Source organism: Pleurodeles waltl, chromosome 3_1, assembly GCF_031143425.1.
Source record: "Pleurodeles waltl isolate 20211129_DDA chromosome 3_1, aPleWal1.hap1.20221129, whole genome shotgun sequence".
Taxonomy (NCBI): Eukaryota; Metazoa; Chordata; class Amphibia; order Caudata; family Salamandridae; genus Pleurodeles; species Pleurodeles waltl.
Genome location: NC_090440.1, coordinates 1,440,400,431 through 1,440,424,333, shown reverse-complemented (window position 1 = coordinate 1,440,424,333; position 23,903 = coordinate 1,440,400,431). Strand labels below are relative to the sequence as shown.

The following is a 23,903-nucleotide window of genomic DNA, read 5'->3' as shown; positions in this document are numbered from 1 at the left end:
TAAAAACGTAATTTATGACATTCCAGTTTGCAAACCTTATTACAAGTTCTGTTTATGTGGACACGAAAAAAATAATTTTTATTCGTATTCTGTTACGATTTCAATTGTGGCTGGACAAGATATTTAATCAAAAATGTTGAAACAGAGCTTAGACTTCAAATAAAAGCATATCAAATTCCCAATAGATAAATAAACACATATTTCCACTTTTCCAACCGTGGTGCATAAAGTTAACCAAATTAACCAAAGCACAGGAGAAATCTATTTTCAAAACCTTAACAGCAGACATGATTTGTCTGTGAATTGTAAAATACTTGCATCCATAAGCAAAAAAAGAGCTTGATATACAAGGTAATGAAAAATTACAAATTTGACAGGATTTAACATTTGATGTGTTAAAGGTGTAGGAGGCTGGCCTGGCTTGTAGTGGGTACCAGAGGTACTTGCACCTTGTGCCAGGTCCAGTTATCCCTTATTAGTGTAGAAGAGGTGTTTCTAGCAGCTTAGGCTGATAGAAGGTAGCTATAGCAGAGCAACTTAGGCTGAACTAGGAGACATGCAAAGCTCCTACTATACCACTGGTGTCATATGCACAATATAATAAGAAAAAACAATACACAGATATACTAAAAATAAAGGTACTTTATTTTTATGACAATATGCCAAAAGTATCTCACTGAGTACCCTCAGTATGAGGTTGCCAAATATACACAAGATATATGTACACAATACCAAAAATATGCAGTAATAGCAAAAGGAAGTAATGCAAGCAGTGTAAAGTTACAGTAGATTGCAATAGGAGCACATAGGTATAGGGGCAACACAAACCATATACTCCAAAAGTGGAATGCGAACCACGAATGGACCCCAAACCTATGTGAGCTTGTAGAGGGTCGCTGGGACTGTAAGAAAACAGTGAGGGTTAGAAAAATAGCCCACCCCAAGACCCTGTAAGGTAGGTGTAAATTGCACGTACAACCCCCAGAGAGCACAGTCGTCGTGATAGGGGGATTCTGCAAGGAAAACCAACACCAGCAAAGCAACAACAGTGGATTTCCGGACCTGAGTACCTGTAAAACAAGGGGACCAAGTCCAAGAGTCGCGACAGTGTCGAGAGTGGGCAGGAGCCCAAGGAAATGCCAGCTGAGGGGTGCAAGGAAGCTGCCACCGGATGGAAGAAGCTTGGTGTTTTGCAAAAACGAAGAGGACTAGGAACTTCCCCTTTGGAGGATGGATGTTCCACGTCGTGAAGAAGCTTGCAGAGGTGTTCCCACACAGAAAGACCGCAAACAAGCCTTGCTAGCTGCAAGGGTCACAGTTAGGGTTTTTGGATGCTGCTGTGGCCCAGGGGGGACCAGGATGTCGCCACTTGGATGAGGAGACAGAGGGGGCGCCCAGCAAGTCAGGGAGCCCTCACAGAAGCAGGCAGCACCCGCAGAAGTACCGGATCAGGCACTCAGAGGAGGAGTGAACCGGAGTACACCCGAAGTCAGAAAAGGGAGTCCCACGACGCTGGAGGACAACTCAGAAGGTTGTGCACTGCAGGTTAGAGTGTCGGTGACCCAGGCTTGGCTGTGCACAAAGGAAATCCTGGAAGAGTGCACAGGAGCCGGAGCAGCTGCAAATCACGCGGGACCAAGCAATGCAGTCTAGCGTGGGGAGGCAAGGACTTACCTCCACCAAACTTGGCCTGAAGAGTCACTGGACTGTGGGAGTCACTTGGACAGAGTTGCTGAGTTCCAGGGACCACGCTCATCGTGCTGAGAGGGGACCCAGAGGACCGGTGATGCAGTCTTTTGTTGCCTGCGGTTGCAGGGGGAAGATTCCGTCGACCCACGGGAGATTTCTTCAGAGCTCCTGGTGCAAGAAGGAGGCAGGCTACCCCCAGAGCATGCACCACCAGGAAACAGGCGAGAAAGCCTGTAGGATGAAGCGATACAAGGTTGCAGTAGTCGTCTTTGCTACTTTGTTGTGGTTTTGCAGGCGTCCTGAGCAGTCAGCGGTCGATCCTTTGGCAGAAGGTGAAGAGGGAATTGCAGAGGAACTCTGGTGAGCTCTTGCATTCAGTATCTGAAGAATTCCCCAAAGCAGAGACCCTAAATAGCCAGAAAAGGAGGTTTGGCTACCTAGGAAGGAGGACAGGCTAGTAAGAAAGGTAAGAGCCTATCAGAAGGAGTCTCTGATGTCACCTGATGGCACTGGCCACTCAGAGCAGTCCAGTGTGCCAGCAACACCTCTGTTTCCAAGATGGCAGAGGTCTGGGGCACACTGGAGGAGCTCTGGGCACCTCCCCTGGGAGGTGCAGGTCAGGGGAGTGGTCACTCCCCTTTCCTTTGTCCAGTTTCGCGCCAGAGCAGGGCTGGGGGATCCCTAAACCGGTGTAGACTAGCTTATGCAGAGATGGGCAGCATCTGTGCCCATCAAAGCATTTCCAGAGGCTGGGGGAGGCTACTCCTCCCAAGCCTTCACACCTATTTCCAAAGGGAGAGGGTGTTACACCCTCTCTCAGAGGAAATCCTTTGTTCTGCCTTCCTGGACCAGGGCTGCCTGGACCCCAGGAGGGCAGAAACCTGTCTGAGGGGTTGGCAGCACCAGCAGCTGCAGTGGAGACCCCGGAAAGGCAGTTTGGCAGTACCCGGGATCTGTGCTAGAGACCCGGGGGATCATGGAATTGTCTCCCCAATGCCAGAATGGCCTTGGGGTGACAATTCCATGATCTTAGACATGTTACATGGCCATGTTCGGAGTTACCATTGTGATGATATACATAGGTAGTGACCTATGTATAGTGCACGCGTGTAATGGTGTCCCCGCACTCACAAAGTCCGGGGAATTTGCCCTGAACGATGTGGGGGTACCTTGGCTAGTGCCAGGGTGCCCACACACTAAGTAACTTTGCACCCAACCTTCACCAGGTGAAGGTTAGACATATAGGTGACTTATAAGTTACTTAAGTGCAGTGGTAAATGGCTGTGAAATAACGTGGACGTTATTTCACTCAGGCTGCACTGGCAGGCCTGTGTAAAAATAGTCAGATCTCCCTACGGGTGACGAAAGAAATGCTGCAGCCCATAGGGATCTCCTGGAACCCCAATACCCTGGGTACCTCAGTACCATATACTAGGGAATTAGAAGGGTGTTCCAGTACGCCAATGTGAATTGGTGAAATTGGTCACTAGCCTGTTAGTGACAATTTGGAAAGCAAAGAGAGCATAACCACTGAGGTTCTGGTTAGCAGAGCCTCAGTAAGACAGTCATCACCAGGGAACACATACAGGGCACACTTATGAGCACTGGGTCCCTGCCTTGCAGGGATCTAGTGACACATACACTAAAACAACATAAATACAGTGAAATGTAGGGGTAACATGCCAGGCAAGATGGTACTTTCCTACAAAAGGTTTTGAAGACAATTTGCTATAAAGCAAATAAAAATCTCACTTACCATTGTTAACAATCACTGTGGTGGATAGTCTATCTAACTACTGATTCTTCAGCTTTTGAATCCAACTAGGGCCAGACTGGATCCAGACAATTTTTCATGCAGCATCTCCCATGTATTGACAGGTGATACCATTGGGCACTGGGGCAGTTCCATACCAACCATCAAAGTGACGATGTTGAGCCACATATATGCGCCACCCCTCTGTTCTGATGTCAGTTTCATAAACTACTTCTTCAACCACTGAAGCGGAGTGACTGACAAACTATTGGACAGTATGCTCAACCTAAATTGAGCCCTTATGACTAAACAGAAATCCAGTTGCATAACAGGGAGGAGGAAGTGTATTAAGACATTTGTGGTTAGAAAAGTAAATTCTGAAAAGGCTATTACAGAAGACATGTAAATTCTTCTTCTGCTGGATACTTTTAACCACAGATGCCTCACCTTTTCTATCAATGGTAAGACAGTACCAGCACAGTGGATCTGGGGAGTGGACTTCACACCAAACTGACGTGGACGGCCAAAAGGACAAAATGCCACTCCCTGCAGACTTGAGAATCGAGACAGTGGTGCCCGGTGTAGGTAAAGACGAAATCCCATGTGGTGCCAAGCATATGTCCAACAGAGGAACACCTCTAGTTAAGGCCATAATTGCAGTAATCACCCGGGTGAAGTGAGGCCCAAGGATCTGAGGTGTATTTCTCTTGGCAAATCAGCACAGTTTGATGTGCAGGACAATCAATCTATACAAGGTCAGTTGCTGACTTCCATTACTTTCTTTGCAGTGGTAAATCCAAAAGAGCTGGTTGTTCATCCGGTGTTTCTGAGAATCTGCTTAGGATCCAGCAAGTGAAGCTTCTCCTTCAGGTTGTGCTCAATCACTGTGCATAGGAATGTAAATTATCGTAGTGCAGATTTAGAACCCTGCCCTTTAGATGAGATAGCAGATCCACCCAAAGAGGTAGCCGGAGCAGAGGACGGATGCTCCGATTCAGAAACATGGAGTACCAAACTCTCCCAGACGAACTGGGGCTAGCAGGATGTGCTACACCCTTTCCGTTCTGAACTTCTTCAGAACTCTAGGAATCAGTGGCATAGACATAAACGCATAGAGGATGCTGAAGTCCCACTGAAGATGGAGCACATTTCCCAATAAAGAGCCCCAAGGGATGAGAATGAGCCACACTAGGACATCAAAGGCCCGACACTGAACGTTATCAGCAACCTATAAAGATCTAGGAAAGACTCAACCTACTGGGCAAATATGCCTCAAAACTATTTTGGTTGTATATGCCACTTCTGGCCAGGTGGCAGTCATTTAGGAGACAGAAAGGATGAAGGTGCTTGAGAGGCCAAAAGGACTGCCTATGTCAGAACACCAAGGCTGTTCTTTTATAGCTGGTGGAAGTGGCAGACAGGACATAGCAACTTCAGCCAAAAGCCCGTGGCCTGGCTATTGTTAAAGCACTTCATTGCTGAGTCTACTCTCTTCCCCAAACAGCCTCAAGCCTGGTATTGAAAAAAAATTGATTTACATGCCATGGCCAACAGTCTGGATCACCAAACACAGTCTTTGTGGAGGTGTTTTAAAAACTACTTAGAAATGGCAGTCAAGACCTTACCGGCCATATTCCAGAGTGTAATGGCCAAAATGACTCTCAGCATTCAAATGCTTAGGGCCAAATTGTGGAGCAGAAAACCCTCCTGCCAAGGACATCAATTAATTTAGACACTGTAGAAGTAGTAGGAAAGGCATTTGGGTTCACCTTGCTGGCGGACACCTGTAAAACAAGCCTCTTTGGTGTCAGATGCTGCAGCAAGAGGATCGGATGCAAAGAAGCTGACCAGTGGTGTTGAGCAATTGGACAGTTCACTGGTGGTGCTGGGCAAGGTTTGGCCCGGGCCACTAGGACACCCTCAATCACAGCCTCATTAAAAAGAAGCAATGGCTCAGAAGAGTCGGTTGCAAAAAATTCAGTAAACAAACTAGCCTTAGTCTCTGCAGTAGGCAACTGTAGCTTCTAGTCCTCCACAGCCTGCATATGACCACCCCAAAAGAGGCACTCTCCTTGGTGGGGGCGGTCCAAGGGTAAGCCCATCTCTGTCTCAGGTGTAGTCTCCAGACCGCTAGATAAGTAAAGCATCAGTTTAGGGAGGGGGGGAACAAAGTGTCTGCTTTATTGTCATAGTGGGAAAAAAGACTGAACCCTTGGACCGTAATGGATTCAGGTTAAAAAATTACCTCTAATCTTCGATAGTACTGTGATCAATGCAAAAATCCTACAAAAAAATTCTTCCCTGTATGCTACAACTTGTCTTTTGACTTCATCCTGGAATTATTCAAAGAGGGTGACCAATATTCGATCCGGACAGATAACGCTTCTTGTGTTAGGTAACATATAGCGTCACTTTGAACTTAATAATGGTTTTCAAATGCATTAAGGAGCATTCATCACAGAGTTTTGAGTCATTCATGAGGCCCAAGCACCACATGCAGATATCATGTGAATATGTGAATGAGATCTGCTTCCTTCACATGCAGCATGGTTTAAAACCTGTTGACTTTCGGGGAGACGTATTCCTTGCACACAGGTTTCACATTTACCAGCAGGAAAACACCAAGAAAAAGTTGAGAGAGAAAAAAAAAAAAAAAAAAAAAAAAAGAAGAGGTCAGCATGAAGGCATTGTGCCTATTTGTGATTCCATGCAGTCCCTCGCTCGGAGCTCAATGATACCACCAACGGCTGACCTTCCTTCCGACAGTGCCACTGGATAGTTATAGTTAGGTCAGTATTTCTACAGGAAATGCAGTTTTTTGTGTTGCTGATACCTCTGGAACCATTTGATGAATCTCCTTGAATATTTCCAAAAACGTGATACTGTCTGACTAGTTTGTGCATGGAATGTTTCAGGATGATCCATCAGGTCGGGGCAAGTAAAAAAGGGGGGTCCCAAAAGTAAAAATCTCTATGAATTTTTCCATAGACTTCTTTAGGCAGGACTTACACAAAAACTGCTGAATGCAATAACACCAAATTAGTCAGGAATCTAGATATTGGTACAAAGGTTGTGCTTTGTGTGATTTGGTGTAAATCTGTTCTGTTGCTTTTGAGAAATTAAGGTTAAAAAATAATTGGATATCTGGACAGTTGGGTTTGAGGGACTTTGCAAAAGTCCATCGCAACCAGTTTTGAAAACCAGAGCACTCTAATTGTCCTGGGCCATCTTGCTCCCAAGGGAGTCAGACTCCAGTTGGAGAGAACGCTCTGATAAGCTGCCAGCAAAACCAATAATGTTATCAGTGGCGTAATTTGAGATGTCATCAGTGATGTCATAACTTATGTCATAGAACATGCCGTGAGTGATGTAATATCTGAGGTCCTAAGCAGTGCATGGCGGGGGTACAGACTATAGTTAGCTCTGCTAACTGCAGCTGGTGAATTTCTGTAGTTTCTTGAGTTCCAAACATTACCATTGTCACTGACATATTCACCTAACTATACCCTTTCAGGGTAAATGGCTTTTGTCATTTTACAGCTCGGCAAGGATGACACTATGTCAATCCTATGCTTAAAGATTTTGCTGTACAAATGGCAAAAGACTTTGTCACTATCTAGCTCGGCGAGGATAGCACTGTGCTAATCCTATGCTTAAAGACTTTGCTAGATAAGCAGACATTTGAGGTGAGCAAATCTAGAGTGTCGCTGGTGTTGCAGGGTGCTCCTTACTAGAGCAGCTCTCCACCTAAAATTGGGAACTTCCCAGAGTTCTCCTTTGTTTTTTGCATAATTTATGCGTCGCTCTATTCCTGAAAGGGTTTTGGTTTGACTTATACTGGGTGCTTCCTTGTGTCTGGACAAAGCTATACTCCTCTGAAGAGCTCTAATGAGAGCGAAACACGTGTCAGGGGTTGCTTTACTCATTCCAGGTTGGCTTGGATGGTATTTGACCAGTCCAAAGCTGTAATACTGTGCCTGGAGTGGTAAATGGCTTTTGTCATTTTACAGCTCGGCAAGGATGACACTATGTCAATCCTATGCTTAAAGATTTTGCTGTACAAATGGCAAAAGACTTTGTCACTATCTAGCTCGGCGAGGATAGCACTGTGCTAATCCTATGCTTAAAGACTTTGCTAGATAAGCAGACATTTGAGGTGAGCAAATCTAGAGTGTCGCTGGTGTTGCAGGGTGCTCCTTACTAGAGCAGCTCTCCACCTAAAATTGGGAACTTCCCAGAGTTCTCCTTTGTTTTTTGCATAATTTATGCGTCGCTCTATTCCTGAAAGGGTTTTGGTTTGACTTATACTGGGTGCTCCCTTGTGTCTGGACAAAGCTATACTCCTCTGAAGAGCTCTAATGAGAGCGAAACACGTGTCAGGGGTTGCTTTACTCATTCCAGGTTGGCTTGGATGGTATTTGACCAGTCCAAAGCTGTAATACTGTGCCTGGAGTGGTAAATGGCTTTTGTCATTTTACAGCTCGGCAAGGATGACACTATGTCAATCCTATGCTTAAAGATTTTGCTGTACAAATGGCAAAAGACTTTGTCACTATCTAGCTCGGCGAGGATAGCACTGTGCTAATCCTATGCTTAAAGACTTTGCTAGATAAGCAGACATTTGAGGTGAGCAAATCTAGAGTGTCGCTGGTGTTGCAGGGTGCTCCTTACTAGAGCAGCTCTCCACCTAAAATTGGGAACTTCCCAGAGTTCTCCTTTGTTTTTTGCATAATTTATGCGTCGCTCTATTCCTGAAAGGGTTTTGGTTTGACTTATACTGGGTGCTCCCTTGTGTCTGGACAAAGCTATACTCCTCTGAAGAGCTCTAATGAGAGCGAAACACGTGTCAGGGGTTGCTTTACTCATTCCAGGTTGGCTTGGATGGTATTTGACCAGTCCAAAGCTGTAATACTGTGCCTGGAGTGGTAAATGGCTTTTGTCATTTTACAGCTCGGCAAGGATGACACTATGTCAATCCTATGCTTAAAGATTTTGCTGTACAAATGGCAAAAGACTTTGTCACTATCTAGCTCGGCGAGGATAGCACTGTGCTAATCCTATGCTTAAAGACTTTGCTAGATAAGCAGACATTTGAGGTGAGCAAATCTAGAGTGTCGCTGGTGTTGCAGGGTGCTCCTTACTAGAGCAGCTCTCCACCTAAAATTGGGAACTTCCCAGAGTTCTCCTTTGTTTTTTGCATATATATATATATATATATATATATATATATATATATATATATATATATATATATATATATATATATATATATATATATTCGACGCCCATGCGCAATGGAGTCGAAATGGGAGGAGTCCCTCGGTCTCGTGACTCGAAAAGACTTCTTCAAAGAAAAACAACTTGTAACACTCAGAGCCCTACACCAGATGGCAGGATGTGCACAGCATGTGTATCTGCAGCTACACATGCCATCGAACATATATATATAGAGAGAGAGAAAATGTCACTTACCCAGTGTACATCTGTTCGTGGCATGAGACGCTGCAGATTCACATGCTGTGCATTACCCTGCCATCTAGTGTTGGGCTCGGAGTGTTACAAGTTTTTTTTTTTCGAATAAGTCTTTTCGAGTCACGAGACCGGGGGACTACTCCCTTTCAGCTCCATTGCGCATGGGCGTTGACTCCATCTTAAGATTGTTTTTCCCCGCAGAGGGTGAGGTAGGAGTTGTGTATATAGTAAAGGTGCCCATGCAATGGAGTAAGTATGTAAGTACATAATGTGATTAAAAGTGATATATATTTACAAATGTACAAGTTTCATCAACATATAATATACAGTTTTCATCAACTTAAACGGCTTCAGGATCCCGGGGAGGCGGGAGGGCGCATGTGAATCTGCAGCGTCTCATGCCACGAACAGATGTACACTGGGTAAGTGACATTTTCCGTTCAATGGCATGTGTAGCTGCAGATACACATGCTGTGCATAGACTAGTAAGCAGTTAATCCCCAAAAGCGGTGGCTTAGCCTGTAGGAGTCGAAGTTGTTTGGAATAATGTTCGTAATACTGCCTGTCCTACTGTGGCTTGTTGTGTTGTTAACACATCGACACAGTAGTGTTTTGTGAATGTATGAGACGTAGACCATGTGGCTGCCTTACAGATTTCTGTCATAGGTATATTTCCTAGAAAGGCCATTGTGGCGCCTTTCTTTCTAGTGGAGTGTGCCTTTGGAGTAATAGGCAGTTCTCTCTTTGCTTTCACATAGCAGGTTTGAATACATTTCACTATCCATCTGGCAATGCCTTGTTTGGATATTGGATTCCCTGCATGAGGTTTTTGGAAGGCTACAAACAATTGTTTTGTCTTGCAAAATTGTTTTGTTCTATCAATGTAATACATTAGTGCTCTTTTGATGTCTAATGTATGTAAGGCTCTTTCGGCTACTGAGTCTGGTTGTGGAAAAAAGACTGGGAGTTCCACTGTTTGGTTTAGGTGGAACGGTGATATAACTTTTGGTAAAAATTTGGGATTTGTGCGTATAACCACTTTATGTTTGTGTATTTGTATAAAGGGTTCTTGTATAGTAAATGCTTGTATTTCACTTACTCTTCTAAGAGATGAGATAGCTATTAGGAAGGCTACTTTCCAGGTTAAGTATTGCATTTCACAAGAGTGCATGGGTTCAAATGGTGGACCCATGAGTCGTGTTAATACAATATTGAGGTTCCATGATGGAACTGGTAGTGTTCTTGGGGGTATGATTCTCTTTAGACCCTCCATAAATGCTTTGATGACTGGGATTCTAAAGAGTGATTTTGAATGTGTAATCTGCAGATAGGCAGATATTGCTGTGAGATGTATTTTAATGGACGAAAAAGCTAGATTTGATTTTTGTAAGTGTAATAAGTAGCTTATAATGTTTTTTGTGGACGCATGTAGTGGTTGAATTTGATTATTATGGCAGTAATAAACAAATCTTTTCCATTTATTTGTGTAACAATGTCTTGTAGTAGGTTTTCTTGCTTGTTTAATGACCTCCATACATTCTTGTGTAAGGTCTAAATGTCCAAATTCTAAGATTTAAGGAGCCAGATTGCTAGATTGAGCGATGCTGGATTCGGGTGTCTGATCTGTTGTTTGTGTTGAGTTAACAGATCTGGTCTGTTTGGTAGTTTGATATGAGGAACTCCTGACAGATCTAGTAGTGTTGTGTACCATGGCTGGCGAGCCCAAGTTGGTGCTATTAGTATTAGTTTGAGTTTGTTTTGACTCAATTTGTTTACTAGATACAGAAGGAGTGGGAGAGGGGGAAAAGCGTAAGCAAATATCCCTGACCAACTCATCCACAACGCATTGCCCTTGGAGTGAGGGTGTGGATACCTGGACACGAAGTTTTGGCATTTTGCGTTTTCTTTTGTTGCGAATAGGTCTATTCGTGGTGTTCCCCAGCTTTGAAAGTAAGTTTGTAGTATCTGGGGATGAATTTCCCATTCGTGGGTTAGTTGGTGATCTCGACAGATTGTCAGCTAACTGGTTTTGAATTCCTGGGATGTACTGTGCTATTAGGCGAATGTGACTGTGAATCGCCCAATGCCAAATCTTTTGTGCTAAGAGACACAGGGGGTGATTTTAACCTTGGCGGACGGCGGAGGCCGTCCGCCAAGGTACCGCCGTGAAATGACCGCACCGCAGTCAAAAGACCGCGGCGGCCATTTAAACATTTCCTCTGGGACGGCGGGCGCTCTCCGAAAGAGCGCCCGCCGGCCCAGAGGAAATGCCCCTGCAACGAGGACGCCGGCTCAGAATTGAGCCGGCGTAGTTGCAGGGGTGCGACGGGTGCAGTTGCACCCGTCGCGTATTTCAGTGTCTGCAAGGCAGACACTGAAATACTTTGCGGGGCCCTCTTACGGGGGCCCCGCGGCACCCCCTACCGCCATCCTGTTCATGGCGGGTTTCCCGCCATGAACAGGATGGCGGTAGGGGCTGTCAGAATCCTCATGGCGGCGGAGCGCGCTCCGCCGCCATGAAGGATTCCCCCGAGCAGCGGTAAGTCGGCGGGAGCCCGCAGACTTGCTGCTTCTGACCGCGGCTGAACCGCCGCGGTCAGAATGCTCGTGGGAGCACCGCCAGCCTGTTGGCGGTGCTCCCGTGGTCGGTGGCCCTGGCGGCCGGTCAGAATGACCCCCACAGCTGTGATGAGTGTGTCCCTCCCTGTTTGTTTAGGTAATACATTGTTGTCATGTTGTCTGTTTTGACAAGAATGTGTTTGTGGGCTATTAACGGTTGAAATGCTTTCAATGCTAGAAATACTGCAAGTAGTTCCAGATGATTTACATGAAGTTGGCTTTGTTGAGCGTCCCATTGTCCCTGTATGCTGTGTAGGTTGAGGTGTGCTCCCCACCCTACCATGGAAGCATCTGTTGTGATCGCGTATTGAGGCACAGGGTCTTGGAATGGCCGCCCTTGGTTTAAATTTATAGGATTCCACCACTGAAGCGAGGAGTGTGTTTGGCGGTCTATCAACACTAGATCTTGAAGTTGACCCTGTGCTTGTGTCCACTGTGTTGCTAGGCACTGTTGTAAGGGCCTCATGTGTAGTCTTGCGTTTGGGACAATGGCTATGCATGAAGACATCATGCCTAGAAGTTTCATCACAAACCTCACTTGATAGTGTTGGTGTGGGTGGATGTTTAGTATTACATTTTGGAATGCTTGTACTCTTTGTGGACTTGGAGTGGCAATCCCTTTTTGTGTGTTGATTGTTGCTCCTAAGTATTGTTGTATTTGACACAGTTGTAGATGTGATTTTTGGTAGTTTATAGAGAACCCTAGCTTGTGAAGGCTTTCTATGACGTATTTTGTGTGTTGAAGATACTGTTGCTGAGTGTTGGTTTTTATTAACCAATCGTCTAGGTAAGGGAATACATGCATGTGCTGCCTCCTGATATGGGCAGCTACTACCGCTTGGTGAATACTCTTGGTGCTGTTGTTATCCCGAACGGTAACACTTTGAATTGGTAATGCATGCCTTGGATTACAAACCTTAAGTATTTCCTGTGGGAAGGATGTATGGGTATGTGGAAGTAAGCATCCTTGAGATCTAATGTTGACATGTAGTCCTGTTGTTTGAGCAGGGGAATCACGTCTTGAAGTGTCACCATGTGAAAGTGATCTGATTTGATGTAAAGATTTAGTGTTCTGAGGTCTAATATGGGTCTCAGTGTTTTTTCCTTTTTTGGAATTAGGAAATACAGGGAGTAAACACATGTTCCTTTTTGATGGTTGGGTACTAGTTCTATTGTTTCTTTTTGTAACAACGCTTAGACTTCTAGTTGTAACAGATCTAAGTGCTGTTTGGACATGCTGTGTGCTCTTGGAGGCACATTTGGTGGTATTTGTAGGAATTCTATGCAATAACCATGTTGGATAATGGCTAGGACCCACAAGTCCGTAGTTATGTGTTTCCAATTCTGGTAATAATGTGTGAGTCTCCCCCCCCCACTGGTGTTGTGTGTTGGGGGTTTGTGACGTTGGAGTCAATGTTTAGTTGGGGTTTTTTTGGGTTTTGGAATTTCCCTCTTGTTTTAGGGAACTGTCCACCCCTATATTGTCCCCGAAAGCCTCCTCTTTGGTATTGGCCCTGGTATGTGGGTCTGGCCTGTGAGGTCGAAGGCTCTGTGCTTTGGGCCCGAAACCCCCCTCTAAAGTGTGGCTTCCTAAAAGTGCCTCTGCTCTGTGGGGAGTAGAGCGCGCCCATGGCTTTGGCCGTGTCAGTGTCTTTCTTTAGTTTGTCAATTGCTGTATCCACCTCCGGCCCAAACAATTGTCGTGTGTTGAAAGGCATATTCAGCACAGCCTGCTGGATCTCTGGCTTAAATCCGGAGGTAAGTAGCCACGCGCAGTGTCTGCTGAGTCCATAGCCGACCTTATTTGATTGTTGGAGATGGTTTGGCCCTCCTCTACGATCTGTTGGGCACGCTTTTGGAACTCTTTTGGAAGGTGTTCAATGAAATGTTGCATCTCGTCCCAATGTGCCCTATCGTATCTTGCCAATAGAGCCTGCAAATTGGCAATTCGCCATTGATTGGCTGCCTGTGCTGCCACCCTTTTGCCTGCAGCATCGAATTTCCGACTTTCTTTGTCGGGTGGTGGTGCGTCCCCAGAAGTTTGTGAGTTCGCCCTTTTCCGGGCTGCTCCCACTACCACTGAATCAGGAGTCAGCTGTTGCGTAATGTACACAGGGTCCGTAGGGGGGAGGTTTATATTTCTTTTCAACCCTAGGTGTGATGGCTCTGCTCTTGACTGGGTCTTGAAACACCTGTTTGGTGTGTTTTTAACATACCTGGTAACATTGGCAGACTCTGATATTGGTTGTGTATTGATGACAGGGTAATGAATAAGAAGTCATCTTCTATAGGTTCTGAATGCAATGCTACGTTAGGAAAAGTAGCTGCCCTGGAAACCACCTGCATGTAAGCAGTACTGTCTTCTGGTGGTGATGGTCTTGCCGTGTAGCAATCCGGACTATTATCAGAGACTGGTGCATCGTACAGATCCCATGCATCTGGGTCATCTTGGCTCATCCCTGTGTGCGTTGGTGATTGCACCATTGGGGGTGTTGCTATTGGGGATAGATGTGGTGAGGGCGGTGGTGATGGCTGTGGAGAAAACTGTGGTGGTGTTTCTTCTTTAGCCACTTTTGCTTTTGGCTGCATTTCTGCCTCATGGAATGCGAGCTTCCGCTTCATCTTAATTGGGGGAAGTGTACTTATTTTCCCTGTGTCTTTCTGTATATGGAGCCTCCTCTGGGTATGGTCTGGCTCTCCCATCCCCAGTTCTTGTTCAAACCTGTGGCCTTGTAGTTGTGTTCTTCCGTATAGGAGCTTTGTTTCGGCTCCGAGGCTGGGTGTTTCGGCACCAAAACCTTTTCACCAGTCTTTTTCGGCTTCGAAGGAACCTTCTTGGATTTCTGGGTGCCGATTTCTCGGTGCCGGATCTGGTCGGAGCCGGTATCTCGGTACCGAGTACCGAGAGTGTTGGGCTCGGAGTGTTACAAGTTGTTTTTCTTCGAAGAAGTCTTTTCGAGTCACAAGACCGAGTGACTCCTCCCTTTCGGCTCCATTGCGCATGGGCGTCGACTCCATCTTAGATTGTTTTCCCCGCAGAGGGTGAGGTATGAGTTGAGAGTATACTAGAGGTGCCCTTGCAATGGAGTAGTTATGTATGTACCTAATGTGAATTAAGAGAATATTTATTTACATATTTACAATTTTCATTCAACTAAGAACGGCTACAGGCTACTGGGCAGGAGGGAGGGTGCATGTGAATCTGCAGCGTCTCATGCCACGAACAGATGTACACTGGGTAAGTGACATTTTCCGTTCGGTGGCATGTGTAGCTACAGATACACATGCTGTGCATAGACTAACAAGCCGTAATCTCCCCAAAAAAGCAGTGGTTTAGCCTGTAGGAGTTGAAGTTGTCTGAAATAATGTTCTTAATACAGCCTGTCCTACTGTGGCTTGTTGCGTTGCTAACACATCTACACAGAAATGGTTAGTAAATGTCTAAGGCGTAGACCAGGTGGCTGCCTTACAAATTTCTGTCATCGGTATATTCCCTAAGAAAAGCCATTGTGGCGCCTTTTTTCCTAGTGGAATGTGCTCTTGGTGTAATAGGTAATTCTCTTTTTGCTTTAATATAGCAAGTTTGAATACATTTAACTATCCATCTGGCGATGGTTTGTTTGGATATAGGATTACCTGCATGAGGTTTTTGGAAGGCTACAAACAATTGTTTTGTTTTACGAAATTGTTTTGTTCTGTCAATGTAATACATTAGTGCTCTTTTTATGTCTAATGTATGTAAGGCTCTTTCGGCTACTGAGTCTGGTTGCGGAAAGAAGACTGGGAGTTCCACAGTTTGGTTTAGGTGGAATGGTGATATGACCTTTGGTAAGAATTTTGGATTTGTACGGAGAACCATTTTATGTTTATGTATTTGTATAAAGGGTCCTTGAATAGTAAATGCTTGTATCTCACTTACTCTTCTAAGTGATGTGATAGCTATTAGAAAGGCTACTTTCCAAGTCAGATATTGCATTTCACAAGAATGCATGGGTTCGAATGGTGGGCCCATGAGTTGTGTTAATACAATATTAAGGTTCCACGAAGGTACTGGTGGTGTCCTTGGGGGTATGATTCTTTTTAGTCCCTCCATAAATGCTTTAATGACTGGGATTCTAAAAAGTGATGTTGTATGTGTAATCTGCAGATAGGCAGATATTGCAGTGAGATGGATTTTAATGGAAGAGAATGCTAGATTAGACTTCTGTAAGTGTAACAAGTAGCTTACAATGTCCTTTGTGGAGGCATGTAGTGGTTGGATCTGATTATTGTGGCAGTAGCAAACAAATCTTTTCCATTTGTTTGCGTAAACATGTCTTGTTGTAGGTTTTCTTGCTTGTTTAATGACCTCCATACACTCTTGTGTAAGATTTAAATGTCCAAATTCTAAGACTTCAGGAGCCAGATTGCTAGATTGAGCAATGCTGGATTCAGGTGTCTGATCTGTTGTTTGTGTTGTGTTAACAGATCTGGAATGTTTGGTAATTTGATGTGGGGTACTACTGATAAGTCCAACAGTGTTGTGTACCACGGTTGGCGAGCCCGGGTTGGTGCTATGAGTATTAGTTTGAGTTTGTTTTGACTTAGTTTGTTGACCAGATAAGGAAAGAGTGGGAGAGGGGGAAAAGCGTAAGCAAATATCCCTGACCAACTGATCCATAGTGCATTGCCCTTGGATTGAGGGTGTGGGTACCTAGACGCGAAGTTTTGGCATTTTGCGTTTTCTTTTGTTGCAAATGGGTCTATGTTTGGTGTTCCCCAACGAAGGAAGTGATTCTGTAGGATCTGGGGATGCATTTCCCATTCGTGAGTTTGTTGGTGATCTCGACTGAGATTGTCGGCTAACTGATTCTGAATGCCTGGTACGTATTGTGCTATCAGGCGAATGTGATTGTGAATTGCCCAATGCCAAATCTTTTGTGCTAAGAGAGACAGTTGTGACGAGTGTCCCCCCCCCCCTTGTTTGTTGAGATAATACATTGTTGTCATGTTGTCGATTTTGACAAGGATGTGTTTGTGGGCTACCAGTGGTTGAAATGCTTTTAATTCTAGAAACACCACTAGCAGTTCCAAATGATTTATGTGAAGTTGTTTTTGCTGATTGTCCCATTATCCCTGGATGCTGTGCTGGTTGAGGTGTGCTCCCCAACCCATCATGGAAGCATCTGTTGTGATAACAGCTTGAGGCACTGGGTCTTGGAATGGCCGCCCTTTGTTTAAATTTATAGGGTTCCACCATTGAAGCGAGAAGTGTGTTTGGCGGTTTATCAACACTAGACCCTGTGCTTGTGTCCATTGTTTTGCTAGGCACTTTTGTAAGGGCCTCATGTGTACTCTTGCATTTGGGACAATGGCTATGCATGAAGACATCATGCCTAGAAGTTTCATTACAAACCTTACTGGGTAGTGTTGGTTTGACTGTATGCTTGATGTTACATTTTGGAACGCTTGGACCCTTTGTGGACTTGGAGTGGCAATTGCTCTTTGTGTGTTGAGTGTTGCTCCCAAGTATTGTTGTATTTGGGATGGTTGCAGATTTGATTTCTGGTAATTTATAGAGAACCCTAGTTTGTGTAGAGTTTCTATGACGCATAGCGTGTGAAGAAGACACTGTTGTTGAGAGTTGCTTTTTATTAGCCAGTCGTCTAAATATGGGAATACGTGCATGTGCTGTCTCCTTATGTGAGCGGCTACTACTGCTAGGTATTTTGTGAATACCCTTGGGGCTGTTATCCCGAACGGTAGCACTTTGAATTGATAGTGTACGCCGTGCATTACAAACCTTAAGTATTTTCTGTGGGAAGGATGGATGGGTATGTGGAAATACGCATCCTTGAGATCCAATGTTGACATGTATTCCTCCTTTTTTTAGTAAGGGAACCACGTCTTGAAGTGTTACCATGTGGAAGTGGTCTGATTTGATGAAGAGATTCAGTGTTCTGAGATCTAAGATAGGTCTTAACTTTTTGTCCTTTTTTGGAATTAGGAAATAGTGATTAGACGCCTGTTCCTTTCTGATGATTGGGTACTAGTTCTATTGCTTCTTTTTGTAATAGTACTTGGACCTCTATTTGTAATAGGTTTAAGTGTTGTTTGGACAGATTGTGTGTTCTTGGTGGCACATCTGGCGGGAATTTTGTGAATTCTATGCAATAACCATGTTGGATAATTGATAGGACCCATGCATCTGTGGTAATATGTGTCCAGTTTTGATATTATGCGGTTAGCCTCCCCCCCCCCACTGGTGATAAGTGTTGGGGTTTTGTGACATTGAAGTCACTGTTTGGTCTGGCTTGGTTTGGTTGCCTGGAACTTTCCCCTTCCTGTTGGGAATTGTCCTCAACAGGAACAACAAAACTCTCCCCTTTGATATTGTGCCTGATAGGTGGGTCTGGTTTGAGAGGTGGAAGGCTCTGATGTTTGCTGTCGAAAACCTCCTCTGAATTGTGGTTTCCTAAAGGTGCCTCTGACTTGTGGGGAATAGAGCGCGCCCATGGCTTTGGCTGTGTCCGTGCCTTTTTTTTAACTTCTCAATTGCTGTGTCAACTTCCGGCCCACCAACTGTTCCTGATTAAATGGCATGTTCAACACCGCTTGTTGGATCTCTGGCTTGGATCCAGAACTTCTTAACCACACATGCCTGCGAATGGTTATCGCTGTGTTGACTGTTCGTGCTGCTGTGTCTGCAGAGTCTAGTGCGGACCTTATCTGGTTGTTAGATATGGCTTGTCCTTCTTCCACAACCTGTTGAGCACGTTTCTGATGTTCCTTGGGCAAGTGCTGTATGATGTGTTGCATCTCGTCCCAGCGTGCCCTGTCGTAGCGAGCAAGTAGGGCTTGCGAATTAGCAATCCACCATTGATTGGCTGCTTGTGCTACCACTCTTTTGCCTGCAGCGTCAAACTTTCTGCTCTCTTTGTCAGGCGGTGGAGCGTCTCCTGACGATTGAGAGTTTGCTCTCTTTCTTGCTGCTCCTACAACCACTGAGTCCGGTGTAAGTTGTTGTGTTATGAACACAGGATCTGTTGGGGGAGGCTTGTACTTCTTCTCAACCCTAGGCGTGATAGCCCTTCCCTTAACTGGCTCCTGGAATACTTGTTTTGCGTGTTTGAGCACACCCGGGAGCACTGGCAGACTCTGATAGGAAGCGTGGGTTGATGCTAAGGTGTTAAACAGGAAATCATCCTCTATAGGCTCTGAGTGCATTGCTACGTTGTGGAACGTAGCTGCCCTGGATAGTACCTGCGTATATGCAGTACTGTCTTCTGGCGGTGACCGCTTTGTTGGATAACAATCCGGACTGTTATCCGATACTGGTGCATCATATAAGTCCCATGCATCAGCATCATCCCTGTATGTGTGGGTGACTGCATTGGAGGTTTTCCCACTGGTGACAGTTGTAGTGAGTGCAGTGGGGACGGTTGTGGTGAAAACCTTGGTGGTGGGGATTTGTCTCTAACCACCTTTGCCTTAGGCTGCATTTCTGTCTCCTGTAATGCAAGTTTCATTTTAGATTTGTTTGGAGATAAAGTCTGTATTTTTCCAGTCTCTTTCTGGATATGTAACCTCCTTTGTGTATGGTCTGGTTCTTCCATACTTAATTCCTGCTCAAATATATGTCTTTCCTTCATTTGGCTGGAAAGTCCTTCCTCTTCTGTGTAAGAGCTTCTTTTAGGCTCCAAAGCCACTTTTTTCAGTACTGAGGTTTCAGATCTAGTCTTTCGGTTCCAAAGATATTTTTCTCACTTTGGGTGAGTCGAACTCTCGGTGTCGAGATCATTCGGTGCCGGAATCTCGACCGGAGTCGGAAGTCTTCGGCAAATCCCTGGCCTTTTTCGGTGCCGATGTTTGGTCACCTTCTTTTCGATGGGCTGAGCCATGGCCTGTTGGCGGTGGCGTCCCCTTGGCCTTAAATATCTTTGTGTGAGTTTTGGACCGGGCAGGTTTACTCACTCTTCGCTGCACCGTCGAGGTTCGGTCACTTTCGGATTCATCAGAGTCCGATCCCTAGATGGAAATGCTTTCCTCCTCTTCAACGTCGAATTGCTCTCTTGGTGTCACGCCATTTGCAGTCTTCTTGCTCGTCGATCTCTTAGGGTCTTTTTTTATTGAAACGCTCGACAAGCCTCGCAAGTATCCTCCCTGTGTTCAGGTGATAAACACAGATTACAGACCAGGTGCTGGTCTGTATAAGGATACTTTGAATGACACTTAGGACAGAAGCGGAAGGGGGACCGGCCCATTAGTCTGGAACGACGGGTGTGGTCGGGCCGACCAGGCCTCGTGAAGAATGGAAGCCCTGAAGGGCCGCCGGAGCGCGCTAGATGTCGGTGCCGATACAGTAACACTAACCCGGTACCGAACGATAACAATACCGTCGAATTTTCGATAATTTAGCTAACTTTCCTGATTCGAAATGCGGAGCGAAGAGGAACACGTCCGAACCCGATGGCGGAAAGAAAACAATCTAAGATGGAGTCGACGCCCAATGCGCAATGGAGCTGAAAGGGAGGAGTCACTCGGTCTCGTGACTCGAAAATACTTTTTCGAAGAAAAACAACTTGTAACACTCCGAGCCCAACACTAGATGGCAGGACATTGCACAGCATGTGTATCTGCAGCTACACATGCCACCAAACATATATATACACACACACACACACAGACACACACATATATGAGCACACTCTTCATTATCACCAGTTATAGGTGGCCCCTCCAGTTTTATCTGTGGCCCCTTGTGTGCCCCTACTACAAATCACATCAGTAATGCCACTGAGATGGAGGGTAAAGAAAACAAGGCCATTTTATAGATTGTTGAGATGATGCACTTCACTAGCGGCCTGGGATAAAAACATTACTTCAAACAGCTCACAAGGTCAGTTCTGTGTGACAACCCTCTAGGATCTTAGCACCCAAGATATGGGCCTAGCTCCCCTATGCAAAAAGCCAGTCCTGGTGCCACCAGCTAGTATGCGAGAACTGTTGACTGAAGAATTTCAGGAACCAGTTTGTTCCTGGAGGGATTCAAAAGTGAGGAATCTGCAGTTAGAAGTAGGTGTCAGAAAAGTAATTGCCATGTTTGACCATTTGAATTTGACAGGAGTGCAAAATTTTCATGTTTGAGTTACAACAGCACTCAGAGATTGGCTTGGTTTACCCATTCACATTTTGTACTCACTTGGAGGCCAACACAAAGCACTCTCCTTGGAGAAGTAGTTTAGGAATGAAGAAACATGTAGCCAGGTTTTATTCAGTAAAAAATCCACAAGGATGGTGGGGATATAGAAGTAAAGCCCGAAAATAAGTGATTGCATCTAGATACTCAATGTCATGTAGAGAGGCATGAATGAAACCAGTACCTGCAGACAGATCATTAAGCTTACATGGACACACGAACGATCCGGACATGACCACTGAAAATGAATGAAAGCCTAAGCTTTCTTATTAGCTTATTAATAATTTTACGGTAACACTGATATTAGGGCCATATAAAGAATGCAAGGGAAACATGTGGATCACACAATGTATCTGACTCTGTTGTGCAGAATGTGAGAATATCTGAGGTTCCTCATTAATTTACTAATAAGTCTCTTTTGGGTTAACTTATACTCTACTCAGGTCTTTGTAGCAGACAAGCACCACAAGACCCATTGTGCAGATTCTCTTAGGATCTCAAAATTAACAAGTGGGATTAGTAAGTGTTTCAGGATTGTAATTTAAGTAATCTCTTTAAGGTTCCCATATAGTCTTCATGGCTACTAATGGCAGGTAATTTCAAGGTCCACCCTACGTATTGCTGTAAGGAAATGCCTCCTTGGCATGGTTACCCCCTGACTTTTTGCCTTTGCTGATGCCAAGTTATGATTTGAAAGTGTGCTGAGGCCTGCTAACCAGTGTTCTTTCCCTAACCTGTACCTTTGTTTCCACAATTGGCACACCCTGGAATCCAGGTAAGTCCCTTGTAACTGGTACCCCTGGTACCAAGGGCCCTGATGCCAGGGAAGGTCTCCAAGGGCTGCAGCATGTCTTATGCCACCCTGGGGACCCCTCACTCAGCACAGACACACTGCTTGCCAGCTTGTGTGTGCTAGTGGGGATAAAAAGAGTAAGTCGACATGGCATCCTACATTTGTGGATCAGCGGTGTGGTACAAGACTTTGCATTTGCTGGACTACTCAGCCAATACCTGATCACACGACTAAATTCCCAAAATTGTCATTAGAAACTGATTTTTTAAATTTGAACTATTTTTCTAAATTTTTTAAAGTCCTGCTAGTGCCTTGTGTTAGTCCCTGTTAGCATTTCTTTTAGAGTTTAAACGTTTTGTAAAAGTTTGAATTAAGTTCTAGAGATAGTTTTAGATTCTTAAAAAGTATTCCAACTTTTAGAAACATAATGTCTAATGCAGAAGAGAATGTGATGGAACTCGACGTCACCCCTTACCGGAATCTTAGGATGTCAGAGTTAAGGTCTCACTGCAAAACCAAAAAGATTAGAACTGGTTCAAACCCTACCAAAGTACAGCTCCAGGAGCTTTTGGCAGAGTTTGCCAAGAACAACCCCTCTGAGGATGACCTCCCAGAGGGGGAGAATAGTGAAGTGGAGGAATTCCCGCCAGGATAGCCTCCGTGAAGATAACCTACTGTTAGCCAGGATGGTCAAAAGATTGGCTTTAGAGAGACAGCTCCTAGCCATAGAAAGGGAAAGACAAGAGATGGGTTTTGGTCCCATCTATGGTGGCAGAAACATAAATAGGGTCAGAGATTCTCCTGACATGTTGAAAATCCCAAAAGGGATTGTAACTAAATATGAAGATGGTGATGACATCACCAAATGGTTCACAGCTTTTAAGAGGGCTTGTGCAACCAGAAAAGTAAACAAATCTCACTGGGGTGCTCTCCTTTGGGAAATGTTCACTGGAAAGTGTAGGGATAGACTCCTCACACTCTGGAAAAGATGCAGAATCCTATGACCTCATGAAGGCTACACTGATTGAGGGCTTTGGATTCTCCACTGAGGAGTATAGAATTAGGTTCAGGGGGGCTCAAAAATCCTCGAGCCAGACCTGGGCTGATTTTGTTGACTACTCAGTGAAAACATTGGATGGGTGGATTCAAGGCAGTGGTGTAAATGATTATGATGGGCTGTACGATTTATTTGTGAAAGAACACCTGTTAAGTAATTGTTTCAATGATAAACTGTATCAGCATCTGGTAGACCTAGGACCAATTTCTCCCCAAGAATTGGGAAAGAAGGCGGACCATTGGGTCAAGACTAGAGTGACCAAGACTTCCACAGGGGGTGACCAAAAGAAAGGGGTCACAAAGACTCCCCAGGGGAAGAGTGTTGAGACATCCAAAGGGAAAAGTAAAGAGTCCTCTATAGGGCCCCAAAAACCTGCTCAGGAGGGAGGGCCCAGAGCCTCTTCACAATCCAATTTTGGGTGCAAGGGTAAAACTTTGATCCCAAAAAGGCCTGGTGTCGTAGCTGTAATCAGCCAGGACACCAAACTGGAGGCAAGGCCTGTCCCAAGAAAGGTTCCACTTCTAACTCTACTCCAGCTAACACTGGAATGGCCAGTCTGCAAGTGGGATCAACAGTGTGCCCACAGCAAATCAGGGTTCACACTGAAGCTACATTAGTCTCTGAGGGTGGGGTGGATTTAGCCACACTGGCTGCCTGGCCCCCTAATATGCAAAAATACAGGCAGCAGCTCTCAATTAATGGGACAAGTGTAGAAGGCCTGCGGGATACAGGTGCCAGTGTCACCATGGTGACAGAGAAACTGGTTTCCCCTGGTCAATACCTGGCTGGACAAACTTATCCAGTCACCAACGCTGACAATCTGACTAAAGTACATCCCATGACTATGGTAACTTTAGAGTGGGGAGGGGTCAATGGCCTGAAACAGGTGGTGGTCTCCTCAAATATCCCTGTAGACTGTTTGCTTGGAAATGACCTGGAGTCCTCAGCATGGGCTGAGGTAGAACTCAAAACCCATGCAGCCATGCTGGGTATCCCTGAACTGGTGTGTGTCAAGACAAGACCAGGGCACAGTGCAAGGCTCAGGGTGAAAAAGTATGTTGGAGCCTGGAAAAAGGGCCCAACCCTCCAAGAGAAAAGGAAAGACAACTGGGGAACTAGTTTCAAAACAACAAGAAAAAGAGAACCTCTCTTCCCAGGAAGAAGTTCTGCCCTCTGAGGGAACTGAGCCCCTGGAGTTAGAACCTTATCAGGTTGAACTCCTAGGCCCAGGGGGACCCTCAAGGGAACAGTTGTGTAAGGGGCAAGAAACCTGTCCCTATCCTGAAGGCCTTAGGCAGCAAGCTGCTGAAGAGTCCAATGGCAAAATAACAGGAACACAGAG

At 45.2% G+C, this 23,903-nt stretch overlaps 1 protein-coding gene across 2 annotated transcripts in view; it reads right to left on the bottom strand.

The window, feature by feature from the left end:
* The window catches only part of SIK2 (salt inducible kinase 2), a 348,026-nt gene that overhangs the window by 4,704 nt on the left and 319,419 nt on the right, over positions 1-23,903 (bottom strand). The gene's annotated exons all lie outside the window — the stretch shown is intronic.